Below are 9,926 nucleotides of genomic sequence, written 5' to 3'. Positions count from 1 at the left end.
TACTGTCGGGGTAAATAGCCATGGGTAGCCTAGCCGGCTTCCCCTGGCCCTTCTGAAAAAATTACGAGCCCGTCCGGCTCTCAAGAATCCAAGACATGGAGCCGCCTTCCCCTTGCTGGCTGCCACCCAGGCCGGCTTTCGGAAGGCGGTCCGACTTTAGCCCTCATGGAGAAAGCCATGGGAGGGCCGACTTCGAGAAGCCGGCTCCCATAAAGCGGTCGAGACCGTACCCTCAAAGTTTTCATCCACCTAACGGCGATGTGACGGGGCGTGACTACAGTGGAGCCTGCCACCCCCGAATCCCAGAGCATGCCTGGCACAGTGCGCCGTACAGAGTGGGCATGACCCGTCCGGCGCGGCACTATTGCCATGTTGACCCTGGTGTCACCCACGACGGGCCGCCAGCGCGGCCCACAGATGGTGGGTCCCTTCGGGCAGAGAGACACCCGAAGGCGGCCATGCCTCCCCCCAGTCGGCCCAAGACAGAGCCGGCTCCCCGCAGCCGGCTTGCCGCCTCCCTCGAAGGAGACGATCCATTAAGGAGATAAGACGCGGTGAGGCTACAGCGATCGCCCGACGGGCAGCGGCACTGTAGCCGCGCCTACCATGATGAAGCCCACGTCATCAAGACAGAGCAATAGTAACCAGCCGCCGACCAGGCCCTGGACACTGGGGCCTGCCTGTCGACCAAGGGGCCGGCAGCCGGCGGGACCCGCCAGTCGGCGGGCCCCAGCAGCCGGCGCAGAAGCCGGCGAGCGCAGTCACAGACGGCTGGGGCCCGCGCCTAGTCGGATTACCATTGTCCCCCCCCGGGGGGGGGGGGGGTAGGCCTATATAAACCCCCCGGGGCACCCATGCAAAGGGTTCGACCCCCTGCTAGTCCTAGAAACCGCACAAGGAGAAGAAGCAGGCTAGCCGTGCCCTTCTTCCTCCTCCCACCAAACAGCTCAAGGAGCATTGTGTAGCTACTTGTCTATCTAGTGATCATGCGGAGACCCCGCAGAGCAGCAGTAGGGGTGTTATATCCACGGAGAGCCTCGAAGCTGGGTAAGATTCGCCGACCTGCATGTCTTCGCCTTATCCCATTTCCAGGCACTGGCGATGTCTTACTGGCTCCAACAATGATAAGCCATCCATTGGCATATGTCGCACCTACCACCCGACAGAACCTTTCCGAAGTCCGAATATAGTCATCCAATATATCAATCTTTACATCTCGACCATTTCGAGACTCCTCGTCATGTACCCGATCTCATCCGGGACTCCGAACTCCTTCGGTACATCAAAACATATAAACTCATAATATAACTGTCATCATAGCGTTAAGCGTGCGGACCCTACGGGTTCGAGAACTATGTAGGCATGACCGAGACACGTCTCTGGTCAATAACCAATAGTGGAACCTGGATGCTCATATTCGCTCCTAGATATTCTACGAAGATCTTTATCGGTCAGACCGCATAACAACATACGTTGTTCCCTTTGTCATTGGTATGTTACTTGCCCGAGATTCGATCGTCGGCATCTCAATACCTAGTTCAATCTCGTTACCGGCAAGTCTATTTACTCGTTCTGTAATACATCATCCCGCAACTAACTCATTAGTTGCAATGCTTGCAAGGCTTAGGTGATGTGCATTACCGAGAGGGCACAAAGATACCTCTCCAACAATCTGAGTGACAAATCCTAATCTCAAAATACGCCAACCCAACAAGTACCTTCAGAGACACCTGTAGAGCACCTTTATAATCACCCAGTTACGTTGTGACATTTGGTAGCACACAAAGTGTTCCTCCGGTAAACGGGAGTTGCATAATCTTATAGTCATAGGAACATGTATAAGTCATGAAGAAAGCAATAGCAACAAACTAAACGATCAAGTGCTAAGCTAACGGAATGGGTCAAGTCAATCAAATCATTCTCCTAATGATGTGATCCCGTTAATCAAATGACAACTCATGTCTATGGTTAGGAAACATAACCATCTTTGATCAACGAGCTAGTCAAGTAGAGGCATACTAGTGACACTCTGTTTGTCTATGTATTCACACATGTATTATGTTTCCGGTTAATACCATTCTAGCATGAATAATAAACATTTATCATGATATAAGGAAATAAATAATAACTTTATTATTGCCTCTAGGGCATATTTCCTTCATGAAGGACTTCGGCTGGTTTGCGAGGAACTGGTTGAGGGTAGCAAACTGAGCTTGATTGTTTCCTTGGCCTTGATTTCCTTGGTTGCGCTCTTGCAAGAGTTGCAAAATCATCTGCGTGTTAGCGTTGGTGGCTGCCATGACAGCTTACCATGCCTCCGGAGGTGGAGGTGGTGGCGGAGGTTCCGGATTCTGACGCGTTGGAGGAGCCATCCTGAAGAGGTTGACATCCGTTAGCATCTTGAAAGACATATATTCAAGCTGAATCAATGGATCGAAATTGCAACATATAGCCTTAACATTCGAACAAGAATGAACGGATGAATTCCAAAGTAAATGATCGCATTTCCATAAATTGAGAAGCCACTTAGATAGAGGTAGATGAATAAAAACAACAAGGTACGGATATGAACAAATAATTGGTAAGGATTACCCAATCACAAACCAAATACTTGCCGGAAGAAATACTAGAGCTACGTGAATTCCCACCTATGAAACTCCCAAAACTTTCCGGTTATGCAATCAGGTGTTGGGGATACAGGGGAAGCATAATATCTCACCCAAAACTAGCAAATCCTACATACAGTTGTATCCATCCTTCAACACATAACCAAGAAACCTTCGAAAATCATTTACCTCAACCTTCGAAAAGCATCCGTCATACAAGTTAAGGCAATACTCCCGAACTCCCGCCCTAGTACTGGGTGGCGTCGAGGTTATCTCACCAACAACTGCATAAAGGAGATTTTCGATGTCGGCAAAACTCAGGTATTCCAGAACTGCAATGACAAAATTGTGACGACAACACCTCAGAGCTCAACTCCCCGGGATACTGCCACAATCCCTAAATGTCAGGAGGCACCAAGAACAATTTTCTCGTCACAAAACCATCGGAACGATTGCAAGATACCCACGTGATCCTAAAAAAAATTCGTGAAATTTGAGAGGAGAAGAGTCAAAACTCTACGTCAGGATGCCTCACCAGAGCGATGAAGGGACTGAGGAGTAAACAGAATTCTACTCTCCGATATATATATATATATATATATAATCCTATAAGACTCAAAACATTTTTCTAGACTCAACAACGCCAGCGATTCGATCAAGCAGGGGGCTCCTAAGTCGGGGAAGGCTCTGATTACCAGCTTGTAACACCCATGATGCGGCTATATCTCCCACGTGTCGGAGCACAACTTAGAGGCATAGCCGCATAGTAGGAATGTCGCAAGAGGGGTAATCTTTACACATCCCATCTACTGAATAAGAAAGAGATAAAGAGTTGGCTTACAATCGCCACTACAGAAAATACATAAATATAGCATTACATCATCCAGAATACAATCAAGGTCCGACTACGGAACCAAAATAAAGACAACCCTAAATGCATAGGTCCCCGATCGCCCCAACTGGGCTCCACTACTGATCGTCTGGAAAGGAAACATAGTAATGTCCTGAACCCTCGTCGAACTCCCACTTGAGTTCGGTCGCATCCCTTGGACTGACATCGTCGGCACCTGCATCTGGTATTGGAAATAATCTGTGAGTCACGGGGACTCAGCAATCTCACACCCTCGTGATCAAGACTATTTAAGTTTATGGGTAGGAAAAGGTAGTGAGGTGGAGCTGCAGCAAGCACTAGCATTTATGGTGGCTAACTTACGCAAATGAGAGCGAGAAGAGAAGCAAAGCACGGTGGAGAAGCTACAAAGATCAAGAAGTGATCCTGAAACTACTTACGTTCAAGCAGAACACGAGACCGTGTTCTCTTCCCGGACTCCGCCGAAAAGAGACCATCATGGCTACACACATTGTTGATTCATTTTAATTAAGTGAAGTGTCATGTTTTCTACAACCGGATATTAACAAATTACCATCTTCCCATAACCATGGGCATGGCTTTCGAAAGTTCAAAACCCTGCAGGGGTGTCCCAACTTAGCCCATCACAAGCTCTCACGGTCAACGAAGGATATTCCTTCTCCCAGGACGACCCGATCAGACTCGGAATGCCGGTTACAAGACATTTTGCCAATGGTAAAACAAGACCAGCAAAGCCGCCTGATGTGCCGACAAATCCCGATAGGAGCTGCACATATCTCGTTCTCAGGGCACACTGGATGAAAACTACGTACAACTAAAACCAACCCTCAAGTTTCCCCGAGGTGGCGCTGCAAGTAGCTTTGTTTTGGACCAACACTCAGAGGAGCACTGGCCCGGGGGTTTAAAATAAAGATGACCCTTGAGTCCGTGGAACCCAAGGGAAAAAGGCTTAGGTGGCAAATGGTAAAACCAAGGTTGGGCCTTGCTGGAGGAGTTTTATTCAAGGCGATCTGTTAAGGGGTTCCCATTATAACAAACCCGCGTAAGGAACACTACAAGAAATCTATTAATCTATGACGGATTTTGGGTGAAGTTCATGAAAACCGTCACAGGAACTGTCATGGATCAACAAGATGCGAATGGCCCCCAAAACGGCAACACCTTGATGATGGGCATTGAAGGACCGTCACAAAAACTGTCACGAATCAACCAGCTATGCCCCTTTTTTCTTTCTTTAGTTGCCATATGAGCCGTCATGGATGGCTCATGCTGATGTGTCTGTTATGCCCATTTATTTGGTCCACTTGTCAGTCAGTGGTATATAAAAGTTGGAAAGAAAAAGGCGCGCCTCAAGTTTGAGAGAGCATGCGGAGGTGCAAATTTTTAAGTGGCAAACGCGGCAGGGTGGAAAATTTTTGAGCCAGCCCATTTATTTATTAACTCCACAGTCCTCACACACCTAACCCTAGTTCCCCATTCTCTCCTCCCGTTCCCTCAGCCGCCACCACTCCACCAATCTTCCTCCACCCGCTCCATGCCGCCACCGCCGCAGAATAGGCCTCACCTCTCCCGATCCATCGACCCCTCTCTTCTCCCCTCTATGTGTGTCACCCTCTCCCCATCTTTCCCACGGCCATGGCCACTAGCCCGTACCCCCACCCCAGTCTAGATCATGCCCTCGAGCTATGGCGGTAGTGGTCGCGGCGGGTCCATTTCCTCCCAGCGCAGATTAATCTACCTTCCTCGGTTGCACTCGAACAGCGCAAACCAATGATGCACTGTCCATCTCAACTAGATCGACGCCAATGAGAAGGCCAAGGTGGCGGTAGCGGCGGTGAGCTCATCATTCCCTACCACCGGATTTGGAAGTCTCTAATGTCCCGTGCGGCGGTCATATATCCATCTTCGGTCGGCGGCGAGCTATGGTGAGATACAGGTGGCGCCGCAGCCACGGATCTAGCCACTCCCTTCTGCCACCCGCGCTGCAGCGACGGGCGCTGCCTCTGCGGCTTTGCCAGGGGCCTCTGCCCGGCGCTTACATGTTGCTCCTCGTCCTCATCTCCGTGGGTGAGTTCGTCCCTTTTAAGATCTGATCTTACCTACTACAGGGCTAGTCGATCGGTTTGCGGTTCATTTGTATTCTGTCAAAGTTCGTTGGTGATGTTCGTGGTTATCTATTTAGTAATTTCTGGGTACATGTGCAATAGACAGGTTCTATTTCTTGGTACTCTGACTGGAAGATATGTTGTGTTGGCAAATGCAAGTCTGTATGTCATGGTCATGTTCTCAATCTGCAAACAAATAAATCCTTGTCATGTTGTTTGTCCATGTGTCCCATATATCGACTCTTCTTCCTCGCATACAAGGAGGGGTTCGTCAATATGAAATTCATGTCTGGCTCGGATTCAGATTGTTTTGAGTACATTAATTGGCCTGATATTGGATTTGAGTGCATTAAAATTGACTTGATACTGAATTCAAATTGTTTGAGTACACATTATTTAGCCTGGTAATTAGATTCAGATCTCATGTATATGTGTTCAGTAATGCCACTGAAGTACTGATCCATAGGACAACTGAACGAGCAACCCCTGCTTTTATGCATGTGAATTTTAACCTATGACATGGTTAGTAATGTTCCTCATGTGTTATGGTATAGTCTATTGTCTATTTCTCTTAGTCTTGTATGCCAGTTATTTAATTGCTTAAATGGCAGGTGTGGCAAACTAGGGTTCATCTGGCATTTTCATGGAATTAATGTGCTTGCACTGTTTCAAAATTCAGGAATGGATTTCTTGGAAGTTGGCCTTGTAGCATTTCCGCTTCAAGAAAATGGAGCCAGTGGTTATGATCTGTTTTGGCACACAACTTAATTTGTTATCTCTAAAACTGTAGCGAGTGTTGATGTACTGCTCAAGGTATGTTACTGCTTAGTCTTTATGATTTAGCTAGATTTTTCGTGATTCTGTGATATACTTGCATGCTTCATTCTTAATTAAGATATACTATGTTGCCAATCCTTCGCTCGTTGGACGTACCCTGAGATGCACGATGTGGTCGCCAATGAGGCGCTCGAGCAGGGGCTCGAGGAGTAGTCCAACTAGCCCACACTCCCGCAGCTCTACATCGATGTCGAGTTCACTGGTGGCTGCGACATCACTGTCGGTATGTATATATGTGCTTTCTGCCTTCTCCAATGATTATGGTTCAGGACGTTGAGGCCCTCTATTAGTGGCAGTACACATACGGTATCTGTTCTGCGAGAAGCTTGTTTTGTAACCTGTCATATATGTTCAGTTGTGGATGATAATGATCAATTTGGCATGTGGAAAATCCATGTCTGTGTAGACGTTTCACGCATCTAATTTTCTCATGTTGAAGGCATGGTACATTTTTGTACCTGACAATGTCCATGCAAATGTCAAATGTTTTATGGTTGATTTCTTCAAATTCAACATGCACATGGAACTCTAGCTGTGGAATATATGCTCTCTACTTTCCTTTCGCACAACTATGGTTCAAATTTCGAGTCTTTCTGCTATGGTTGTACATACCAGCGATATTATTTCTGAATTGTTTTGTGAGAAACTTGTTCTGTGCATCAGGCATAGAAATGCATTTGTTGAGTTGATGTACTTGTAGCAACAAAAACGAGTGGGCCATGACCTATGGTTCCTTGAGTATTCTGTGTGATGTAGTGTGTGTGTGCGCTTTCGGGATCAGGGATCCTATGCACTAGCACTTAGCCAAAACTACAGTATCAGAAAATATGCATGCCAATTTTATGATTAGCTTTAGATAGTTTTGTTCTCTTAGCACCAGAAACATCACATAATGCTTCTCAGTGTCTGATGTGTTTACAATAAGTTCTGAGGAAGCATCTTTACTGTAAACCTTGAAACTGTGTTTTAATTATGACCACAAGTCTCAAGGACGGTGTGAATTACCATCCCATAACGTGATGACAACCATTGCAAGTTCTTTTCCAGATTTACTTATGAGTAACAAAAATCACTTGCCTGCTGTAGGTTCATGAAACCAATTGTGCTCCAGCACTTCCGCACCATGGTTATCTAACTACAACAATAGTATCCCCAGTACCAGAATGCATGGATACTTCATGGAACCAGCGTATCTGTATCTGGTCCATTGTAAAATTAGTACATGATAAGAAATAGGAAAGCAAATGTGCCAGTTACACCAAGCTGTTATCCTAATTTCTTTGAGTGAAATATATAAGAACCAAATAAATCTCATTATGTTCTTGAACTCATTGCAGGTGTATCTCCCTAGCTTTTTAAACAATTGACTAGTTAAAGAGTAAAAGAAGGACCAATACTCACACAGGTAATTGTCCATCTTCCATGAGGAAAATATTTTGCATGTTCGTTGTCTCTTAAATGTTTTCTTCTATTAGTTATGATACTTAATGAAGCTTGGAGCATGGTAATTAATATGTAATCATTATCTTACTAACATGGCTTTCCTAGGAAGTAATTTAATCAGAGTTTTTAACTAAAGTGATTCTGATGGCTCATCGCTGCATGCATGCACATAAATATAAAAAAATAGAAATGATCACATAAATAAAAGGATTAATCCCAAGATTCACTATGTAGTCCACCAAAATTATATGTTGTTCCTACCACAAAATTATTTAATATCGTAGGATAATTGTAGCTCCGAGACCATGGTCTTGGTGTTCGTACAAAAACCAGCCCACTTGCTGCTGCAATTAGAAGGTGTAATTTTTCATTAGTGAGCATGGTAATTGGAAACGCTATCCATATACAAACTAATTGAAGAATGTGTATTCTTTAAAAATAATTGAAGAACAGTTCATACATGAAACATGAGATCACTCGCCCCATGCCGCTGGGGTATGCGCTGTGCCAAGGTGCATTGGATTTTTTATGTTGTCTTAAGGTTTGTTGACGTGCAGGCAATATTGAGGATGGGTTGATGTGAGATATTCGCATATAAGGTTTTCCTTGCAATGAAGTTGGTGGCCACGGCTGGATCCGCGTCCAAAAATGCATGGGGATGACCCCTGGTTGTCATTCGACCAGCCTTCAGCAGGTCTGTGGTGCTGCAGAATTAACACAGGGTTTTGTAGCTTTAAGTTTATTTTTTGCTAGTACGTATTTGACATATGTATTGTTCGGCTATAACTGTAATTTTAAGTTTTCCGCTAGTACTTGACAGATGTACTTTTCTTTTATTGAATGACATGAGCATATATTTTATGAAATGAGACCGACATTCCTAAAATTTTCATGGACCAAGACGAATGAGATGGGCTAATTTTTGGGATTGGAACTTGTGGGCCTTCGACATACATAAAATTTAATGGGCTAAAATTCCAATTGGGCTGGTTGTGCTAAAATTTAATGTGTCGGAAATCATATTGGGCCGATTACTTCATGGGCTGCCATGTCAGATCCACGTCAAATGCTGATGTGGTAGATAGGTTAACACCGTCAGGTTAGTGCCATCCATGACGGACAAGAACCGTCATGGTCCGTGACGGTCTTGGATGATCCGTCATGGAGTGTACAGTGGTCAAATTATGACACGATACACATGACGGATTTCAGATCCGTCACGTATTTCCTTCCACGACAGTTTTGCATAGATATGTGATGGATTGAATCTGTCATGGATTAATAGAATTCTTGGAGTGCGAACGCAAAATCAAGGAACATAACACTGGTATGACGGAAACTAGGGCGGTAAGAGTGGAACAAAACACCAGGCATAGGGCCGAGCCTTCCACCCTTTACCAAGTATATAGATGCATTAAAGTAAACAAGATATAATAATTATATCCCAACAATAATCATGTTCCAACAAGGAACAAACTCCATCTTCACCTGCAACTAGCAACGCTATAAGTGGGGATGAGCAAAGCGGTAACATAGCCAAACAACGGTTTGCTAGGAAAAGGTGGGCTAGAGGTTTGACATGGCAATATCCGAGGCATGATAAAGCATGTGGTAGGTATCGCGGCATAGCAAAAGAGCGAGCAACTAGCAAGCAAAGATAAAGTGATTTCGAGGGTATGGTCATCTTGCCTGCAAAGTTCTCCGAGTTGACGTAAGCTTGATCCTTGTAAGCGTACTCAACAGGTTCCTCGATCACGTACTCGTCTCCCGGCTCTACCCAAGTCAAGAACACAAGCAAAGTAAACCATGATCAACCACGGTGCAATGCGCAAGCAAAATGATGCAAAACATGGCATGATATGCGGGATGTGATATGCAATGCATATGCGAGCTCCGGAAGTAAAAGATTGAACCAGACCTCAACTTGTCAAACCAAGTGTGCTGCTGGAAAGATGAGCTGATTTTGGTCGAAATCGATATAAAGATCACCAGAATCGGGTGCACGGTTTGCAAATGGCAAGCAAAACAATAATGGCACAATTCTGCGATTAACAGCACGATGCC

General features: G+C 45.3%; 1 long non-coding RNA gene across 2 annotated transcripts; it reads left to right on the top strand.

Annotated features, from left to right (window-relative positions):
* The first annotated feature begins 4,946 nt into the window (after positions 1-4,946).
* Positions 4,947-8,741, top strand: LOC125553356. Of its 2 annotated transcripts, XR_007304035.1 has the most exons (5): positions 4,947-5,544; positions 6,262-6,395; positions 6,478-6,642; positions 7,757-7,824; positions 8,420-8,741. It is a non-coding gene; the product is annotated as an uncharacterized LOC125553356 (long non-coding RNA). The 2 variants fall into 2 exon arrangements; XR_007304034.1 differs by having other exon boundaries at positions 6,262-6,642.
* Positions 8,742-9,926: the final 1,185 nt, after the last annotated feature.

This window comes from Triticum urartu, chromosome 4 (genome assembly GCF_003073215.2).
Source record: "Triticum urartu cultivar G1812 chromosome 4, Tu2.1, whole genome shotgun sequence".
In the NCBI taxonomy this organism is placed as follows: Eukaryota; Viridiplantae; Streptophyta; class Magnoliopsida; order Poales; family Poaceae; genus Triticum; species Triticum urartu.
Note: the sequence above shows the minus strand (reverse complement) of the source record. Positions and strands in the feature narration are given on the sequence as shown.